At 53.9% G+C, this 22,080-nt stretch overlaps 1 long non-coding RNA gene across 11 annotated transcripts in view; it reads right to left on the minus strand.

Annotated features, from left to right (window-relative positions):
- The window catches only part of LOC125129024 (uncharacterized), a 217,278-nt gene that overhangs the window by 29,017 nt on the left and 166,181 nt on the right, over nucleotides 1–22,080 (minus strand). For 9 of the 11 annotated variants that reach the window (XR_007135394.1, XR_007135389.1, XR_007135388.1 and 6 more), the window contains one exon: nucleotides 6,326–6,545. This is a non-coding gene — a long non-coding RNA (uncharacterized LOC125129024). Of the gene's footprint in view, nucleotides 1–5,985; nucleotides 6,155–6,325; nucleotides 6,546–22,080 lie in introns of all 11 variants that reach the window. The other 2 variants (XR_007135397.1, XR_007135392.1) reach the window with 1 other exon arrangement.

Raw genomic sequence — 22,080 nt, forward strand, 5'->3', positions numbered from 1 at the left:
ATGGCTCAGTGGGTTAAGGGTCTGGTACTGCCACTGCTGTGGCTCTGGTTACAGCTGTGGTGCAGCCAAAACAAAAAAAGCAAAAAAAGTGAGGTAGCATACACTCATACAGAAAACCTATAAGATGTATTGTTGAGTGAAGAATGCATACAGTGATTTGATTTCCTCCAGCTCTGAATGCCGCAGCACCCATGGAGCCAGGGACAAGGCTGGTGGTAGGATCTGGGGCTAAATCCCAAGGAGATCAGCTGACTGCATCTGCTGTCTCAGAGGATATTTCCACCCACGAGGAAAGGAAGGCCTTCCATCGAGGTCTCCAGGCAACCACGATCTTGTGACCCAGCTTCCAGCGTGGCTTTGCACCCCCGGTTCCTTGAAAATACTTGTAGTGATTTTAAGACAAAAAGAACCCAATGGACATCCCTCAGCTCCTGGCCCCCAGCCGGTGATAAGCATGACGAGCAGTGCATCCGTGTGGAGCTGCAAAGCTGAAGACCTATGGTCTCTTCCTGGCTACAGGTGTCACCTGCAGGATGTTTAAAATATCTCTGAACTCACTGCCTACATCTACATTTCTAGAAATTTCACTGCAATGTCCAAAAATTTATTTGGCAGCACTGGTCCCGCACAACAGCCAGTGAATTGCTGAAGGCAGGGTGGCCCTTTATTCGGGCTATGTAACCCCAACTGGCTGGAGTCTCAGAGATGACCAAGCCCAAACTCAACCCAGTGAAGACAGCACTGCTCAGAGAGGTCAGGAAACTTGCCTGAGGTCACACCGCAAGGCAGGGGCAGGATGGGAACCAGAACTCAGTATTCCTCAGCCAAAAGTCTGTGTCCCTTGCACCTGTCACGATATACTTCTTCACATTCAGAACCCATCACAGCCTTCAAAAGTAGATGATCCACTTGACAGCTGGCTAGAACAAGGATCCTGGGGTTACCCTGAGTCCAGAGCAAAAGCCAACTCAGGCCGAAGGGACACCTCTGATGACCCAGGGGTGCAAACACACAGCGCCATAATTAGCTCAGGCCTGGTCATCAGGACACCTCTTGCTCAATGTTATTCGTTGCTTCATGGTTTCCACATCCAGAGGAATAATACTTCCCTAAAAATCAATTGTCCCCAGCAACCCACCTACACAGTTCTTGGAAAATATGGGTTAAACCTTCTGCCACACACACAAAACAGGGAACAAAGAGGGTGAGGGAAATTCATCACCACGTCCTGCACTTTGCATTGTCCGCCCCACAGGTTTTTCAAGTGATCAAGTTCAAATGAGCCTATGTCTTGGGGCTGCCCACCCTCGCCAGAAAGGAAGCACCCCAGGCTTTAATAAACGGGATTACTGGGTATCAAGAGATTCTAGATAGCTTCAAGGGGCTGGAGGTGAGGGGAACTGAAGATGGCCTGGAAGGAAGATGCTGGAATAATCTGTTTCTGCCACTAGAGAAGGAGCGGCTGTGCCCTTTCTGCAGCCCAGAACTCTGGACGAGCTGAGACACAGGAATTACAAAACATCAGTCAAATAAATAGGTGGCCCTAATGGGAACATTTCCCAACCTGCCAGAACAAATAAAGAGAGGGATGGCTCTGGTTTTCAGACGAGGCAGCTTCCAGTGACAGAGATGCCTGGCACATAGGAAGTGCTCTATAAATATGAAACACACATAGGGTTTCTGACTCCCTGGACTTGGGCCGGAAAGCCCCGTGGACCACTCCTCACTGTCCACACTTGCTCTCTAGATGCTCAGATGACAGACAGACAGATATAGGTGATAGACAGATAATAGAGAGGTAGATGGATAGATGATAGATAATGGATACATAGATGACAGATGATAGATGACAGATAATAGAGAGATAGGTGATAGACAGATAACAGAGAGACAGATGAGAGATAGATAATAGAGGGATAGCCGGATAGATGATAGATAATAGATAGATATATAGATGACAGGCAGATAGATAATAGAGAGATAGATGGATAGATGACAGAAGAGACAGATGGTTAGGTAGCTAGCTAGCTAGATGAATGATAGACAGATACCTTAAAGAATGGGCTCCTACAGTTGTGGAGGCTGACAAGTCCAAAGTCCACAGGGTGGGTCAGCAGGATGGAGACCCGGGGAAGAGGTGATGTTGTACCTCAAGTTTGAAGGCCATCTGGAGGCAGAATCCCCACTTCCTTGGGGCCTTCGGTACTTCTCCCTTGAGGCCTTCAACTGATTGGATGAGGCCCACCCACCTCACGGAAGGGGAAAATCTGCTCCCCTCAGAGTCTACTGCTGTAATTTTTTTTTTTTTTTTTTTTGGTCTTTTTGCCATTTCTTGGGCCCCTCCTGCGGCATATGGAGGTTCCCAGGCTAGGGGTCGAATCGCAGCTATAGCCGCTGGCTCACACCACAGCCACAGCAACGCCGGATCGTTAACCCACTGAGCAAGGGCAGGGATCAAACCTGCAACCTCATGGTTCCCAGTCAGATTGGTTAACCACTGCGCCACGACGGCAACTCCTGTAAATGTTAATCTCATCCAAAAAATGCCTTCACAGTGATACTTCAACTGGTATTTGACCAAATATCTGGCTATCTAGCCGAACTGACATAGGATATTCACCTTCACACTCCAGATTCATACATCCAGCTGCTCTCCGAGTATCTCCACCTGTATGTCTAACGATGTCTAACATCTCAACCATCTCAATTCCGCCCCTGCCCACCGAACTCCCTGCTCCCCTCACGGGTCCCTTATATGAATAAATGGAAACTTCATTCTTTACTTGCTCAAAGTAAACTTCTGGGATCACCCTTTACTTGATGCCCCGTATTCAACCTACCAGCAAAGTCTACCTTCCTGACATAGTCACATCCCATCACTTCTCACAACCCCCTCTGCGACCTCGAGGCCCAGGCCACCATCGTCCCTTCCCTGGCTCACTGCAGCAGTCTCTTAACTGGTCCGTCTGCTTCCACCTTTGCCACTTTCAGCCCATTTCCAGCGCAGCAGCAGCTAGAATGACTGAGTTAAAGCACAAGTCAGATCTGCTTTGAAGCCTCGAATGGTCTCATCTCAACAGCAAGAGCCAGGACCTGCTCTACACCATGTCCCCTCTGAGTCTCTCCTGCTCTTTGTGGCTGGACCACATTTCTCCCCAGGGCGGGGGTAGGGAATGCTTACCCATCTCTCAGTGCCCGTATGGGGCCTTTCCTGAAGCCCAGCCAGTGCCCACCAGAGCCTTAGAAACCAAGTAATGACCATGAAGACATGAGCGCACGAACCTGAGGACCATGTGGGGGGGGTGGCTGAAGGGTATTCACTGAAAGAAAGGAGGGCACAGGCCGGTGCGTGTCTTTGAAAGATTCTCTAAGGCAGCTGCTGTGGATTATTCTCTGAACCGAGTTGTATGAGGAGGAGGGTCAGGTGGCGGCCAGGTAAGGAGAGGAGGGAGGAGGAGGGCGGGCGGAGGGGCCGGAGGGAGGGAAGAGGGTGCAGGTGCGTGGCGCCCTCTAAGAGCAGAGCACGCCGCCAAGAGGCTCCCTTTTCACACACCCAAGGCAGGAAGAATCCAGAGAACAAAGACAGAAAGGAGATGCGGGATCTGACCGCAGGCACAAGGAAGAAAGCCTCCCTCCCAGGTGCCCAGAGGAGGGGCCCACACATGGGGGGCGGCCAGTCAAGGGGGCTTCATTCCCCATCCTGCAGCCCAGCTTCTCCCCGCACTCCCGCCCCCCTACCCCCGCTGCTCCTCCCCCGACTGCAAGGTCTTCTCGGAGCCTCCTTGCCTCCCCACCCAAGGGCCGCGGGGTGGGGTGGGGGCGGCTCCGTGATGTCACTGTCTGGGCCGAGACCTTGAGCTGAAGGTTCTCTCCCGCAGAGCTCTGCTTTTTATCAGAAGTGGCAACGATTGGAACTGCTTATTCCCACATCCCTGCCTCTTCACTGCATTAAAGACGTTAAGATCCCTGCGGGCAAGGGCTTCAGGGATCTTTCACGGCTCCAGAGCCGGGCACAGGAGGTGTCTGATGAGTATTTTCTGCATAAGGCACCGCAAGACTGCCTCGGAATCGAACGGGACAACGAATGGGAAGGGTGCTGCCCAGTCCCTCTCGGAAAGTAAGCCCTCCGTCTATGCATCCAAGCAGTGGTCCCTGGGCCAACTGCGCTGGGGCAGGGCGAGGTGGAGGAGCTGGCTTCGCTTTGGGCTCTGTTACAGGTTGAACTGTATCCCTTCAAAGAGATACACTGAAATCCTGACCCCATCTAAGTATTTGTGTACTTGGGGTGATCTTACTTTGAGATCGGGGTCTTTGCAGATGCAATCAAGGGACAATGAGGCCATCCTGGATTAGGGTGGGTGCTACATCCAATGACCGGGGTCCTTCCAGGGAGAGAGGGACGCAGAGACTCACAGACACACAGAGAGAAGAAGCCCAAGTGAGGACGGAGGCCGAGACTGGAGGGAGCCAAGGGCCTGAAGGACGGCTGGCGACACCGGAAACTAGGAAGGGGCAAGGAAGGGCCCTTACCCTACAGGCTTTAGAGAAAGCATGACCCTGCCAACACCTTGATTTTGGACTTCTGGCCTCCGGAATTGTGGGAGAATACACTTCTGTCGTGTATGTCAGCCCTGGGAAATGCACCCAGCCTCTAACACCTCGCCAAGGCCCCTTTGGAAGAAAAGGAGGGGGAGAGTCGGCCTGGATCCCTGGATGAAAAAGTCCCCTTCCAAGGTCGGGAGGCTCCCCTCAGCCCCTTGGTGAACCGCCCTGACTCTCCCTCAGCAGCCTGAGCACAAGATGTCCAGGGACTCTCGTGCTGCCTCCAAGTTCAGAGTATGGGTGGCGTCAGCAGCCACTGAGGGCTAACTGAAGACACAATCTGTATGCAGTAGGCACTCAGTAAAGACTGCTGGATGACTGATGGACCAGTCAATGAGTAGTAGGGCTGAGCACCGTGGAAGCACTCTGAGTTAATTAGCTGTCATCTCCCTGTTTACTGTTAAGAGGGATTCTCAGATGGCTACGTAGGAACCCTAAGTGCACCGAGCACCTCCGTGGAGCCACACATTCGCCTTCAGTCCACGGGGCATGCGGGCAGCTGCAGGGCTCCGCAGAGTACCAGGGGCTCAGGTGTCACGGCAGAGAAGGATGGGGAGCAGCCAGCCCTGGAACACTTTACAGCATGGTCGCCCATCCACAAGGCATTTGTTACAGCATTTCGTTAGAGAGGCGCAGGGGCGCAGGTACCGTTATCACATTTTCAACTTGAAGCAACTAAGCTATGAGGGGTTCGAAGACTGTTCAGTGTCCTGCAGCAGGTGAAGGAAGGAGAGTGACAGCTTCCAAACCAAGTCTCCCACCCCAAGTGGATGTTCCTCTTCTCCTAGACCCGAAGCAAGTGGGATGCAAGAGGCGCAGCCTCCGGGATGGACAGGGAGGGCCCCCTGGGCATAAGCATGGCATGGAGGAAATAAAGCACGAAGAACAAGTCTCAGCCCTGCGTGTCACCATACTGGCATAAACACATGACATTCCCAGAGCTGCCTTCTAGAAGTCATCTATATGCACATGCATTTCCATTTTCACATTGTGCTCATATGTGCTTTGCTTGGTTCACTCAGCCTGTTGTTTCAAGGATCTAAAAATCCTCATTTGGCATGTATTCAACCAATTTTATTTTGCACCTGCTCTAAGCCAGACACCATGCTGGGCAGCTGAGAGAAAACGGTGAGCAAGAAGGGCACTGTCCCCATCAAAGGAGTAGGGAAAACAGATATTAATTCAGTAACCAGGCAGCTAAATTATTAAAAATCATGGTAAGTCGTATAAGAGGAAGATACAGAGTTCTAAGACCGTTTGGAACGGGAATTTCGAAAATGATCATTTCAAGGATCTCCTAATATTGCACCAGGTGGAGAATTATAGTTTACTTAACCCTTCTCCATTTAGTCAAGTTTGGTGCAGCTCAGATCCTTAACTTACCATGTCTGCAAAGTCCCTTTTGCCACGAAAGGTGCCAGTCACAGGTTCCGGGAGTGAGGATGTGGCTATCTTTGGGGAGCTGTTACCAAGCCAACCACGTGGTGCCCTGCATTTCTCCTGCAGCACCACCCGTCACTCATCTTTTTATCCCAGGCGCAGAGAACGGTGCCTGCCGCACAGTAAGTGCTCATTAAATGCAGAAGGAGGGAGGGCAGGGAAGAAAAAGGGGGGCCCAGGGAAGGAACGCAATCGTCAAGATCCCTCATCATCCCTGAGCCCCCCACATGTGCAAGCCGGCAAAGGTGGAACCAGGAGACACGTGTCTACTGGGAATACTTACCAAGTGTGAGGTGTCGGCACCTTGCTGGCTGGAGGATGGAAGTCCCCGTGTGTAATGTGTTTGTTCTCCTGCCCCTGTGTGTTCCCACAGCTCCTGCTGCCAAAACAGCACACCAGCAAGCAGCAGGTGGCAGGCACTTTTCCTGCCCATTTCCTAGGAACCTAGGCAGGGCTTAAGTAGTCAGCGGGCTTACTGCTGTGTCCTGATGAAGGCGCTTTTCCTGCAAGAGAGTAAATAAAGCCTCAAATACTATATCCTGGCCACAAATGAGTTGGTTGTCTGTCTGTCCTTCCCCCTCAGCCACCAGAGATACTAAGAACGGTTCCTTTTCAGAGAAAAGATGGTCTCAAGAGTTACTGCTCATACCAGGGCTTTGCATTCTTTAAAGATAAAGAATAATTTATCGGAGCTCCTGTCGTGGCTCAGTGCTTGATGAGCCCTACTGGTAACCATGAGGTTAACGGGTTTGATCCCTGGCCTTACCAGGGGGTTGGGGATCCTGTGTTGGGGATCCGGTGTTGCTGTGAGCTGTGCTGTGGCTTGTAGATGTGGGATCCCGAGATGCTGTGGCTGTGGTGTAGGCTGGCGGCTATGGCTCTGGTTAGACCCCTAGCCTGGGAATCTCCATATGCCATGGGTGCGGCCCTCAAAAGACAAAAAAAGAATAACTTATTTTTATTCCTTTCGACAGATCCAGCAAAATATACATTTCTACGTTTACTTTCTAGGTGGGGAAACTGAGGCATGGGGCAGAAGTAACTTATTACTCAAAATTACCAGCTGAGAAAAGGCAGAGGAAGGACTCAATCCGAGTCTATCAAATTCTACGGCTGGGCTCTTTCCATTCCGACACAAATTTGCCAAGAATGAAGGTTGAATTGCATGCACGGAGCCAAGGGCTTTGTCTGCAGCCAGTGCCGAGTGTGACCGTTGGGTGTTCCGGCCTCCAAGCCAGGGCCAAGCCACCTGAATGAAGCCCTTGCTGACCTGGGTGAGGGTGTCCCCACTCGCACTGTCACATCCCCAGTCTGCCCACACACGCCTATTCCTCATGTGCACGGCGCAGCGGCAGGCACTGGGGACACAGAGAAATGAAGGAGCCACCGCCGCCGCTTTCAAAGGATGTGGCTGACACACAGATAAACCAGAGCAGTGCTGGAATGGACACCCGGGCTAGAACCCAGCCGGAGAGGTCTGGTGGTCCTAAGTGGTCAGGCAGCAACACCAGCTAGGGAACAGCAACGCCTCATGGAGAAGGGGGCTCAGCAGCCAGGTACAGAAGGATGAATAGGAGTTTTCCAGGAGGAAGAGAAGGCTCATTCTGGCAGAGGGAAGGGCATCTTCTTTATAAACCTTTAGTTCACCGGGAAAGGTAAATAAATACCTGGGCTGATGTTGGGCACAGAGCAGGTGCCGAGGTGGGGGGCGGGGGGGCGGGCAGAAAGGGGGCATCCCTTGTTTCTATTTCCCCGTTCAAGACTCTGCACTTGGCTTTAATCAGGCCAAAGTCAGGGCAAAAGAGGTGCAGATGACACCACTATCGGGCTCACAGCTCCGGGGTGGGAGTGGGGGTGGGGGGGGGGCCTGCAGAGCAGCTGGCTGCCCAGCCTCCCGACTCGGTCACCCAGCAGTCAGCCTCAGACGTGTCCTCCTGGCCCGGGGCAGCGAGCACACGTGTGGAGGGGCCCAGGCAAGCGAGCGGAGGACAGGGCTCTCGGGGATAGCCTCTGGGACTGAGGTCAGACACTGAATTTGGCATTTTTCGCTCCTTGGGGCTCTGCCATGGGTGACGCGGGGCAGAGGAGGAGGAGGAAGCCCTCCGGCTGTACGACGGGGAATAACTCACTTCGAGGCCATTTTTGAAGTCAGAGCCCCTGCTCAGTTTCCACCCCGGAGTCTGGAAATTTCACTGGCGCGGCCCCAGGCTGCACGCTGCGGTGAATTAATGGCAGGGCCTCAGTTCGTGGCACTGCCCCTCTTCCCAAGGCCCCCGGGGTCGCAGGATACTCCTCTGCGATGTTCTAGCCTGGGGATGGGGGCGAGGCAGAGGGGAGCTTGTGGGAAACCAGTGCCTCCCCGAACCCCCTGGAAGAAGAGGCCACAGCTTTTCTAGTCCTGAAGCTTCTCCCACACCAGCCTCCAGCCCCCAAGACACACCATGTGGGGGACCTGGCTACACGTTTCTCCCCTCAGTCACACCTGGGCACGGGTTTGAGCCTTTTTTTGGGGGGAGGGGCTGCAGTCTCAGCATATGGAAGTTCCCCAGGCTAGGGATTGAATGGGAGCTGCTGGCCCCAGCCTACACCACAGCCACAGCAACTCAGGATCCGAGCCACGTGTGCGACCTAGACCACAGCTCACGGCAACTCGGGATGCTTAACCCACTGAGTGAGGCTGGGGATTGAACCTGTGTCTTCATGGATACTAATTGGGCTCGTTAACCACTGAGCCACAATGGGAACTCCCTGGTTTGGGCTTTTTCACACACACACACACACACACACGCACACACTCCAGAAACAGGCAGATGACTTCCTAACGCCGACTGAGCCCCTCCCATCTGCGCAACCCTGAGAAAGTGCCCCAGTCTCACGCGCCTTGGGAATCATAGGACTGACCACCCCCCCCCCCCAAGGGAATGCCTTCCTCTAACAGTGCAATTATTTTTAAGGACGACAACAAAGCCCAGAGAAATGCAAGGGTCGCCTGAGATAATGTCATCTGTGATCAGCTGCCAAAAGGGTCCAGATTCTCCTACCCCTCCCTGCACCCTGTCCCGGATGCATCCTCGCCCTCTGCCAGGTACCTTCGCAGGGCCTCCTGGGGGTGTGAGCAAATGAGAGGTAAATAGATGCTTAGAAAGGTCTTGCTCAGTGGACACGGTCTTGCTTGTGTCCTCTGCACTCACCATGAGAAGCACCAGCTAGTCTGCTGGTCCCAGGAGGAGAGGAAAGACACACACAGCAGAGCCAAGACACCTCAGACACACTCGAATAAACTAGATCGGCCAATGGCTGCCAAGCCCCAGACATGGGGGAGGGAGTCCAGCCAAAATGGGCAGAGCCCGTTGGCCAATTACTCGGATACTCCAACAATATGCACTTATTATCAGACGCCACTGAGATCCTGCTGGTGCTTGTTACTCAGCACGACTGGGGCAATAAATCCTCAGTACAGCCTTTACTGTGACAGTGATGACAGCAGGGACCTCCTCAGGCCACTGTGGAGGGCAACTGAGATAAAGGAGTGTCTGCCCTCAATTAACGGGAGCTGGGATCCAACCAGCTTCATGAGAGTAGCGGAGGTGGCCACTGCACTGACCGCAGAGCCTCAGTCTCCTGTCCAAGGATGCAGCAGGGGTCAGGGTGACCGCTGCGGCCCTAGGTTCCTGCTGGGCCTCCAGCATGGTGAAGCAGGGGCTCCGGCTGCTCTGTGCCCACCTGTGACGTTAGGGGCCAGGGCCAGGGCCTGCCCAGCTAAGCCAGGATGGCTCCTTTCTCCACCTGCTCCTTCCAGCTCCAGACAGCACGGCTTAGTTTCCTTGGATTTTTTCATGATTTTAATTTTTTCCATTATAGCTGGCTTACAGCGCTCTCTCAATTTTCTATTGCAGAGCAAAGCGACCCAGTCACACATACGTATATACATCCTTTTTCTCACATTATCCTCCATCATGCTCCATCCTAAGTGACTAGATATCGTGGCCGCACCCGCAGCAGATGGAAGTTTCCAGGCTATGGGTCTAATCAGAGTGGCAGCTGGGGTCTACTCCACAGCCACTGCAACACCGGATCCAAGCCATAACTGTGACCTACGCTGGATCCTTGACCCATTGAGCTAGGCCAGGGATCAAACCCACATCTTCACGGACACTAGTTGTGTTTTTTAAGCTGCTGAGCCACAATGGGAACTCCTTCCTAGGATTTTAACATCGCTCCTTCTCCCAGATTGCTCTGAGGATCAGATATGAAAATGAGTTTGAAATGCCGGCAAGAAGCAGGTCGCCAAACAAAATAAGGAATGTCCGCCTGTCTCCATCACCGTCGCCACCACCACTGTCATCATCATGGCTGTCACCACGATCATGATCAATAGGAAACTCAAGAGGAGGGGGAAGGCATGGATAGTGAGGTGGTGATACCCGTGTGCTCCACAACCGGAGTGCCGGGTTGGAATTCTGGATGGGCTTCTCGTGAGCTGTGTGACCTTGGGGAAGTTACTGAACATCTCTGAGCTTCAGCTGTCTCTCCTATAAAATGGAGATGATAGGACTACCTACCTCGAGGTGTCATGATGAAGATGAAATGAGTTAATGCAGGCAACGTCTAAGTGCAACAGTGTTGGCGCATCACACATGCTCGGCGGGCATTTGCTGCTAGATGTTAGACGACTGTTGTTACCATTATTAGACAACCACACTCTTTAGGTATCTCGATTCATCTGCTCCTCACAAGAATGCTGAGTCTGGGCTTATTAAACCCATTTTACATATGAGAAAGCTGCAGCGCAGAGCAGATGAGGGACTGCTAGCTTCGAGGTTAGTGCTCTAATGGTGCTGTACATGTACAGGCCCTCGCGGGGCCCAGAAATGCCCCCCCCACCTCCCATCCCCATAACGACAACCAGGAAACTGGGTGATAAGCTCCCTGGCAGTTCCTGGGTCGTTTTCATGTCATTTGTGCTGCTTTCTGCAGCTTTTGTCTTCCACAATGCACTTGGCTGGGCCGGCAGCCCTCGGGGCATCAAAGGCCCCGCTGGCAGCAGGCACAAGAGCACAGCTGTGCCAAGGGGCCCTCCCCTGCCAGCTACCAGCCAGCCGCCACGCAGCCCCAGAGATTCACAGAAAGGAGGCGCCTGGTCTTACAACCACTCCAGGTGTTCCTTAACCTCAGCTGTGAGGTCGCTTCCAGATCAGCCCAGGTGCGCCAAATCCAGGTGGGACAGGCCGGGGCTGATGTCCAAGTTGCCTCTGGAGCCATGATGGGAGGAAGATGGCAGGCAACTGGCCCAGGGAACTTGACCTCTGCCTGTGATGAAAGAGTTCCGAATGGCTCTGGGGCGAGGGCAGGGGCTGCCTCGGATGAAGGGTGGAGAGACTCCTGCTTTGGCAATCCAGCATTCAGGCCTGGCCTCGGACATGGGACGAGGGATTCAAAAATAATCTGACAAGGCCCTGGCCTGAGGAGTACCTAAGTCACTGAGGCAGACACAGGGAAAGGCATGCCGAATGCAAGAAATGGGATCAAAAAGGAAGAGGACTTTCATCTACTCAATTAACCACTAACAGAGTGCCCGCTGCATGGCAGGAGCTAGGGAGACGCTGGGGTGTGAGACAGACATGGTCCCTGTTCTTGTGGATTCTTGCTAACTCTGCCCTGGGCAGCCACAAACGCCTCAGGGAGACGTGCCTGGATGTCAGCTGTGCCCAAGCAGCCGGGCAAACCTGAGGGACTTACGTGGATTCTCAGTAGGTCAACTTCCTCATCCATGAAATGGGTATGGTACGTTTGTATGATGGCAAGCCATGGGGCCTTTAAATACTGTCCCGTAGAAACATTTAACAGCAGGAAAAATGCTCACCGTATGTTAAAGGGTGAAAGCTAGCTCACTTTGTTCCAAACACACGTATATGCAAGAATGTATGTGTGAACACAGACTCATATACAACTCAAAAAACTGGCGATTCCAGTCGCTATGTGTCTGCTTCGCATGCTTTATCACAAGCTACTATAGACGGAGTGGCTTAAACAACAGAGTTTCTTCCTCACCATTAGAGAGGCTGGGATGTCCAACATCAAGGTGCCAGCCAGTCAGTTCCTGATGAAACCCCCTTCCTGGCTTACGGTCAGCCACCTCCTCCCGCAACCCCACACAGCCTTACCCCGTGCCCTCACGGAGAGAGAGATCAATCTCTCTGTCTGTCTCTCTCTTTCTTTTTAGGGCTGCATCTGTGGCATGTGGAAGTCCCTGCGCCAGGGGTCAACTCAGAGCCACAGCTGCAGGCCTACGCCTCAGCAACCCTGGACCCAAGCCACATCTGTGACCTGTATCACAGCTTGTGGCAACCCTGGGTCCTTAACCCACTGAGCAAGGCCAGGGATCAAAGCTGTATCCTCGTGGAGACTAGTCGGGTTCTTAACCCACTGAGCCGCGACGGGAACACCTCTTTCTCTTCTTATAAGGGCGTGAATCACATCAAGAGGGCTCCATCCTTATGACCTCATCCAACCTTCATCAGGTCCCCAGAGCTCCACCTCCGAAAGCCATCTCAGTAGGGGTGAGCGCTTCAAGCTATGAATTTGAGGGGTGCATGAACATTCAGCCCATCACAGCAGGTCTGAGGACTGGCACGAGCACATGTGTGCTCCCATGTGCACCTGGCTATGTACATCTGAGCATCAGAACTAGAGCGGTTGTTCCTTTTGCTTATCTGAATCTACTAAACTGTACAGGGACCACGTATTACGTTTTAAATTACAAAATAAGAAGAGAGGACTCCCCATTCTCACTGGGGAATTTTTACGGGAGTATCAGGGCCAGGTGCCCGGTGGTACAGGGGAGGAGGCCAGGCCTCTGGGGGCCAGACTGGGCTTATGCACCGCCTCCTGCTCTTCCTGATGCTCAGAGGCTCAACAACTACAGGGACGGTCGCCACACAGGGATACGTCCTCCAGCCACTGTTTATCCGACACTTACACCAGGCTCACCTTCAGCACCTCATGCCGCCTTGCCGGATGTCTGTGGACCGAGTGTTCTAATCCCCCAGCTTACAGAGGGGAAGTGGAGGCACAAGGCAGGTACGTCCCATGGCTAGTGATACAGAGGGAAGTGCTCAACATGGGTCTGGAGCCCAGGCCTGTACTCCACCCCCTACCCCATCCTGCCTCTCCTTAGACAGCTCAGAACCCAGCCAGGCTGGTCCTGCTGCATGTTCTCCTCTGCGGGGACCAGAGGCTGGGGGCTGGATCAAGGATCTCATTACGGGGGAGGCCCAAGAAAGGACTCTGGGCTCTGGGCACAGCCCATCCGGTGGCCCCGGATGAATGTCCTTGCCAGCCCAGGCCGACATCCGGGCATTTCTTGTCCCTGTGTGCCCGGGCCTCAGAACAGCCAGGGCCAGGGAGCCAGCGAGGCGGGAAGTGGCTGCCAGGGTTCTGGCACTGGCCCCGGGCCGTGGGTGCTTGGCCAGCCCTGTTGGCTGCCCATCAAGGCCTCAAGCTGGGGGACCGGGCTGGCCGGGTCTGCCTGAAACTGAGATGGGAGAACAAAGGAAGGCCGTTGTGGGCCGTTTTGGCGGGAGCCGTGGCGGGACAGAGGGAGGAACAGGGAGGGCGGGACGGGGAGGCCGCAGAGGGACGGCTGCGGTGAGCACTGCAAGGTGCAGCAAGCCCAGTGAGGGGGCCCTGCATGGCGGGAACCGAGGTCCAAGAAAGGCACCATGGCAGGTGGCAGCCAGCTCAGAGCCGCAGGCTGTACCTGTCAGGGAGCTATACAAGTGGCTCTGTGCCCTCCAGAAAGTTCGCTCTCTCATCTCTCTCAGCCAGCAGGCACTGACATCCCCCTAGGAGCCAGACCCTCAGCAGTGCTGAGCGCCAGCTCTGAGCCAGCCCAGCAGGGGCCCGGCCTCCAGGCTTGGGTGCTGGCAGCTCCATGGGATCCCAGGGTTGCTCTGGGATGAAGACAGGGCAGAGCCTGATGACAGGACACGGGCCATGTTGGCCCAGGACAGAATGCCTGGGCTCCCCCTCCTGACTCCACCCAACTGTGACCTGGGGCTTGTGACCTACCCCCAAGCTTCAGCGCTGGGCGCGTAGAATGTGCTCAGGAAGTGCCACTGGCATGTGGCACATCAACACGCTGGCAGGTGGGTAAGCACACGACACCAGATTCCTATTCCCAGTAAAATGCCCTTCCAACTACATCATGCCAGCTCCCAAGGTGGCGAGAGAAAGCCTGGCATGTGCTCAGCACCCAACCACGGGGAGCCCTTGTGATAGCTGTAGGAGAACAGAGCGGGGGATGGGAATAGGCTCTTAGGGGACCGCAGGCAGCGGGTCCTTGGCCACACAGGCCAAGTGGGACCCACTGACTCACAGCCCCAGTTCTTAGGCAGCCCCAGAGACGCAACCACACCTGGCCCCTGCCTCTGAGGTCCTTGTGCTTATTCCTCCTGGAGATGACAATCATGCAGAAATGGAACAGGAGGTATAATGTGTCGCAGTATCATCAGGAGTCACATCAGGTGCCCCTCAGGAGAGCTGGGGGTGACGAAAGGAAGCAGACCGAAGAACCAAGAGGCAGCAGCCTGAGAGCAGAGCCTCAGAGCACAGGCCTGGGAGGCAGGGGTCTCAGATGCCCCCTCCAAGGCCTGCATCTCTTCCGTGGGGTGGGGGCTGTCACATACCCCTCGGGCATCTTCTCGATTGGTCAGTGAGGGGATTAGAGCAGGGGGTGTCCCCAAGGTTACCCCTTCCACACAGCAGATCCACAATGCTGGACTAGAGGGCGTCTGGGAGGCTCTAAAGAGAAGGCTGATGTTTGAGCTTTTCCCACGTTAGCACCAGCAGAGCATCAGTAGTGCGGGGTGCTACCCTGGCCTCCCAGGAGCCGCACCAGCTTCCTCACCCAGCGGTCTGCCCTGGCCTGTCTGGTCTCAGGCACGTGGAGGGGAAGGGTGAGGTATCGGAGACCAAGGGACATGTGTCCAACTTCTGCCCCCAGGTCCACAGTAACTGGCATGCAGGGAGAGACCCTGGAGGCCCTGGCTTCCTTGGGTGTTACATGGAGGCAAATAACACCTGCCTCCACAGCCTCGACGGGACACCACGCCAGGCACAGCGGAAACAAAAAGCAGCTCCTTTCTCTCCATCTGCTTTTATTGGGGTGCAGATGGCCTGGATAGAAAATTCACGTCTTCCCTAATGTCTGCTACCACCAAAGAGCGAGTCAGAAAGAAGCCTGGATTTTTATTTATTTTTCAATTTTTGTTTACGCAGCTTTCTAGGGCCACATGTGCAGCCTATGGAAGTTCTAAGGCTAGGGGTTGAACCAGAGCTGCAGCTGCAGGCCTACACCACAGCCATAGCAACCCAGGATGTGAGCTGCAGCCGTGACCTACGCCACAGCTCACGGCAATGCCGGATCCTCTCAGCCCACTGAGCGAGGCCAGGGATCGAACACACATCCTCATGGTGACTGGTCACTGAGCCACAATGGGAACTCCCAAAGTCTGGCTTTTTAGAGAAAAGCCTTGGCTTCCAGTCTCTGCTCTGATGCTTCTTCTACCTGTAAGGCACTGAGCAAGTTCCCTAAGCACTCTTGGCCTCAGTTACCTCACCTGTAAAATGGGGCTATTGATACGCTTCATTCACAGGGTGTGGGAGCTAAAGTATTAGAGAAAGTGCTTCGCAAACCATCCAGCTCTCAGCATGCTGCTTGCTACAATGCTCTGTCTTATCCAGGCAGAAGCCCTGGTGAACGACGTGGCCTTGGAACCAATCCCTCGCATGGGTCACCAGAAAGGGAGAGGTGGACCCTCTGGATGACTTTAATGTCCAGATTAAATGCTGCTCCTCCTGTCTCATCAAAGCCAGCCACGTGTCACCGGAGGCTCTTGCCAGAACTCCAGCAAACGCTTGCTGACATGGCATGACTAGGTTGGGACCGGGGCGAGGCAGGCCACTTGGAGGGGCCCAGGGTGTTGCTGAAGTGGGGCGCGCGAGGTTAGGGTTCTCTTCTTCTGGGGCTGAAGGTGCCTGAAGCTTCCAGGTACCTTACCCGTGTCTGTTCCTTGCACGTCCCCGGGCCTCCTGCTGTCACCCCACGGGTGACACTGGGTACTGGTGGGATTATTACCTGCCTGATAGGTAGCTCGGAGAGGAAGGTAGAGAGAGGGCCAGAGACAGCTCTTTGCAGAGGCTGCCAGCCCCAGCAGCTGGCCCCCGGGGCCCGGAACGCCCAGAGCCCAACGGAAAGCATCCTGCTTCCTCCCCGCAACTCGCTGAGCAAACACACAAGGATGGCAGGTGCCTGGGGCCGCGGGCCAAGCAGGGCCTCTGCCTGCAGCTCCCTCCGCCTCCTGCCCAGCCAGCGCTAGCCGGAGACGAGGCCCGTGACCTCCCTGGCACAGGCCCCGCTCTCACTCTCTGAGCTGGCAGGCAAGCAGGGCGGGCAAGTCTGTGCCAGGATGGGGGTTCCTCTCGGCAGCTCCTCGGCGGGGTGGATACGGCACACATGCAGCGGCTCTGCTGCTCTAGGATGTGTATTTAAAGGAACTGATGTGGAGCCCAGGAACCTGGCAATGCCTTCACGGGAAACTCAGCAAGGCACTTCTGGGGGCTGCCCGCTGATCCGTGAGATCTCAATGGGACACACCTGGGGTCCCCGAAAGGGGTGTCAAGTAACCTGTCACAAAGCTTAAGCTTGGGCAAGCCACGCCCCTTCTCCAGGTGGGATTTCCTGAGAGGGACATCAAAGGATTTAGCCTGGATGCTGGCTAAGATGCCTACAGAGCGTGATGGGGTTTAAGAGGCCATCCTGCTGTCAGACAGCCCTGGACTTTTGTGAACGCTCATGCTGCTACTGTCTTAGCTGTGTGGCCCTGGTCTTTGAACGAAGTTTCTTCATCTTTAAAATGGGAAGGGAGATTCCTTCCTGGAGAGCTTGTCTTGAGAATCAAATGAGAATGGCCAAAGAGTGGCTGGTAGGGAATACGTGCCCCACGTCTAGGGGCTGCTATTTCTCTCGCTCATCCAAGCTAAGTTCTAAGGCTGCCATCTGTGTCAGTCACCTTCCCCCGAGGAATACAACTGGCTCGCTTGGGGGCTGGGAGCCCAAAGTATCCAGTGGATCAAAACACTCACCTTTTAGCTTCTTAAAACTAGGACCTTGGCTACTTCACTTCCCAACACACACACACACACACACACACACACTCTCTCTCTCTCTCTCTCTCTCTCTCTCTCTCTCTCTCTCTCCCTTGCTCCATGCACATCCACTAATGGCATCTCTGCTCTTATTGAAAATCAAGCAAATGGGGAAATGGCAGCGGTCCCAGTCGATTACGGATGCTCTGAGGAGAGGCAACAGGCAGGATGCAGATCACGTACACGGAGGGGTTACCTGATTTATCCTTATCATATCATTCAATCATTCAACAAGGAGGTGATGTATCATGTAATGCACGTGGTCCTAGGCAACCCCTGCCCTGGCAGAATTCAAGTCCTCTAATAGCCATTATTGACTTCCCATTATATCTATCACCAAAAGACACTGCCTGACCACAAAACCTCAACGGGAGACAGGGTTAAGATGGACGAATAGCTTCTCTCGTAAAAACAACAACATTACAACCAAATGCTGAAGAACCTTCAACCAAGTGGACTGGAAACTTTCCAAAAAGATGCTCTACTCCAGAAGACAAAGAAGAGGCCACATCAACATGCTAGTCCCATTAACAAGCAGAGCTCTTGGAACCTGAGGGGGCCTTGTCACTTGCGTGGCCACAGAAGGAACGTGGTGTGACTTCAAGGTCTAGTCGGGAAGATGTCTGGCCGCTTTTGCTCTCACCCTCTTGGAAATCTGCAACTGCCGGGTGAAGAAACCTGGACTCACCTGGAGATGGGAGCTCAGAAGACAACCAGCGCGAAACCCTGCACTGGTATGTGAGACCACTCAGGCCTGATGAAGCCACCAGGTCGCTGTAGCCACATGAGTGACCCCAGGGTGATGAGATGATAGTGGGCACTCTAAGGAGTGTAGGAAGAAAAGAAACCCACCGAGGAGAGCAACACCGTGGAGCCGAAATTAACCCAACCTGGACCCATCCCACCTCCACAGCTCGGTTATGTGAAATAACGAGCTCTGGTCATTGAATGCAAAATAACCAAAACAACAACAACAACAACAAAACACCTCAGTGGCATAAGCACTAAGCGTTCCATGTCCACACACCTGGGTGGTTGGGCAGGGAGCTCTGATGATCTTGGCTGGGCTCACTCGGGGGTCTGGGAGTTGACTGGCTGTCAGCAGGTCTAGGCGGGTCTCAACTAGGAGGATTAGAGCACCTTGGTTACACTCGAGATGTCTCTCCTTCTTGTGGAAGCAGAAGGCCAGTCTGGAAAGGCCCTTCCCATGGTGATGGCAGAGGTCCAACAGCACAAATGCAAACACTTTTTCCAAGCTCTCCCTGAAGTCTGCCTGTTAACACCCCGCCGTCATCAAGTTCAGCATCAGAAATACACGGAATAGGTGAAGGGCCGGATCATTCATGAAATCAATTCATCATGTCATTTTAAGAGAAAAGGGACAGTATCTGTAATGATGTTACTTACGGAAAGTTACGGAGCTAAGGGACCCACCAGGATTTGAACCTGGGCTCTTTGGGCTGTACTAAGCCCTGTGCCACTGCCACGGGAGCACAGGCACAGAGGAGAGGCGGCGACAACCTGGAACACCCAACAAAGGGACCCTGCTGGGGAGCACTTGGGTGCATCTTAGGTATGGAAGGCCTTCGCAAGGGCAGTGAACACCCACCTCGCCCAGGAACGGCAGCCTGAGAACACACATGGCTTCTGGCCGTGGAACACTCTCCTTCACTCAACGCAGAATGAGAGCAAACAGCAGTGAGTCAAACAGCTGGAATCAGCCAGCAGCTGGAATCGACTCCTTGGGCGAGTGAGCAGGAAGGAAACCGTGCCACAGAAAGCAATGCAATCTTCTCTGCATTTCCAAGAGCCAACCACCGAGGTGGAGCCGAGGCTCCGTGTTCACTGAACCACGTCTTCCCCGTCCCCACTCATCTAAGCCCCGACTGCGCCACAGGAGCACCTCCCCAACCCCACCCCGAAATGGCCTGGCTGCACAGGAGACAAGGAGAGTGGGCCGTGAAGCCCCGCTGCGCGGGTCTGCTGCTCTGCTGCCTCTGCTGCATTGAGACTAGAAAGAAAAGCTCCGACAGGGACCCCAGCAGATACTCAGCCTCTGATTCGGTGGTTCTGGGGTGGAGTCCAGGAGATAGTATTTTTCATAAACTCCACCAGACCACTTTGGCACAGGGATTCTTCAGCTTCCATTTTGAACCCCTTCTCCCCAGGATGGACCAAGGAATGCAGCTGTCACATTGGTCCATGCCCCACAGAGATCATATGTGCTGCAAGCATTCACTTTCTGATAGGGAAATAGACGCGAATAACCGGGCTCGCACGCGTGTGCCTATGTCTACACACAGAGGGGAAGCTCCGTGACCAAGCAGGGCAGCTAGCAAGCACTTCACACCACAAGCATCGTTCTGAGCCTGTGCTCCCGTTCCTGCATCTAAGCCGCACAATAATTGTGTGAGGCGAGGGGTGTGTGTCTATCACCATTTTTCTGATGAGAACGCTAAGGCACAGAGACCAGTCCGAAAGCCCGGAGCTAGAAAGCTCTGGCTGTGTCAGCAGATGTTCTGGTGCACGGGCTGCAGAGGAAGGAACCATTCACTGCCTGGCAAGGCCGCCTGCCCCCAGAGACTCAAGCCTGCCCCTTAGCGCCCTTCAAAAATGAGAGAGAAGTTCTGGAACGTGCCTTGTAGCCCCAGGTCCTTAGGGCAATGCTGCCAAGATCACTGAACTACTTTCGAAATACCTTTCCGATGGGAAATGGCTTCGTGACTTTGACCTGTCATTTCCTGCCCACCTTCTCACATCGAGTTCACCACCCTTTCTGTCGAGCCACCATCCAAAGAGGTGGTACCTGGAGGGAGGCAGTTAGCCCTGGGCCCACTGTGTGCCCCCAGGCGAGGAACAGGCCTTGCTCGCACAGGCTTGCTGGGACCAAAATCTTCCTTTCTGCGGAGAGGGAACTGAAGGAGCCTCAGAGAGGTTATGGAACTTGCCCAGGTCCACACAGCCAGTCCAGTGCTCAGCCCTGCATCCGAACTTTAGTCTCATCTAATCTAGAGCCAGAGTTCTCGCCTCCTCTAAACGGTGATTCACGCGCCTGTGTCAAGGCACTTGGGGATTTGAAGAAAACGTCAGGAGCAAAGCTGAAGAATGCGATGACTGCCTTTACTGGAGGGAAAGGCACTTCCTGCGTAGTTATTAAAAGTAATCAAAGGGGGTGGGGGTGGGGCAGGCTGGGAAGAGAAAATCGGCTGCTTCCCAGCAGAGGGGGGTTTCTGGAGCCAAGAAGATGCTATGTTCTGGAAGGAACATTCCAAGGCAGGGTCGGGCTGCCTGCATGCCCAGGGCCGTGGTGGAGGGCCCCGGGACCCAGTCGGCCTAAGGCTCTCTGTGGACGTGGCTTCCGAGGCTGGGGATGGGCCTCCAGCCAGCAGCCGACAGGACAGACTCTTCGGCAAGCTTCCCTAGGATAGAATATGGAAAGATATCTTCCCTCCCTCCCCTGTATTTCCTCAGCTTGGGGAAAAAATAGAAGAGAGAGAGAGAAAAGAGGCCTTCCTATCGCAACAGAGGATAAGAACTCACAAATGGAAAATCCACAGGCCAAAAATGAAATTCTGAAGAAAACATCATTTCCAACTCAGGCTGGTGCAAACATCTCAAGTGTGGTCTGCCTGGTGTGGGAAGAGCAGCATTTAGAGCAGGATGGGGCCGGGTCAGGGGCTCCCTGTGGAAGAAGAGATTCCAGCCTGGGGACAAGGAGTGCTGGGACATAAGTCAATTGCACCCAGCGGGGTGCAATGGGATTGCGACCTTGGACTTGGTCATTGCACTTGGGACACATCTATGAAACCAGGAATCATCTTTGCCACAAGGACCACGTGCCTGTGAAGTTTAAATAGCAACAAAAAAACAAAGTGTAGCAATAGTGTTCATAACGTTCACGCAGGGACAAAGAATCCTTCTCCCTCTGATGAGGGGGACAAAATGGTGCATGTAGAGGGAGGTGATACAGATTATGGGACATGATGCTGCAGGTTCTAGAGCCAAACCACCTAGGTGGGGAATTGGGCTCTACTCTGAACTAACTGTGTGACCTTGGATAAATCACGTAACCTCTCTGTGCCCTAGTTTCCTCATCCAGAAAATGGAGATACTATAGTCCCAACTTCAGTGCATTTCTGCAAATGTTCAATGACCTAAGCATTAACGGTGATTGATGTGTGGTCAATACCTGTTAGTGATTATTATAAAATTGATGATAGTCATACTATGTCCTAAATAGTAAAATATCATTCACCAATGTTTGGGCCATCTTTGAACTCAATATAAGCAGCGCTACAAATGGAAATGCCGTTGCTGGCAGAGTGCACTGAAAATACTTCACGTTTCAAGAGCTAAGAGGCATCCGTTTTAAGGCAGTGCAAAATGAGGCCATGGCATTATTCATTTAAGGGGTAGTTTAAGGAGCAACTATAGGCAACAGGCCCAACACGGTGGACAGGCCTTCAGGGTTCCATTGCCTTTCTTCTTGATTCTGGACCCCACCCGACCAGGTAGTGAGCATGTGTGAAGGGTGGCATCTTGTCTCTGACCTGGCATGGGGCACTGGGGAAGGACTGGGAGAATGGTCTTTCAAAAGCACGTACTGTCTGAGGGGGCAGGGGCCCTGGTACCTCACACATCCTAAACGGCACTACCTTTGGGGATTCCGTGAAGGCTCCAGGGCCAAGATGACGGCCCCTATAGGGATGACCCATGAGACGCGGGGCCAGGGAAGCTCAGGCTTGCAAGGGGGCATGAGCAGAAGGCAAATGCACAGAGGGAGGGAGACCAGGCTGGAGAGGCCTGCTTCCGTCCTGGCTGGGGACTGTG

The sequence above is a fragment of the Phacochoerus africanus genome, chromosome 6 (genome assembly GCF_016906955.1).
Source record: "Phacochoerus africanus isolate WHEZ1 chromosome 6, ROS_Pafr_v1, whole genome shotgun sequence".
Taxonomy (NCBI): domain Eukaryota; kingdom Metazoa; phylum Chordata; class Mammalia; order Artiodactyla; family Suidae; genus Phacochoerus; species Phacochoerus africanus.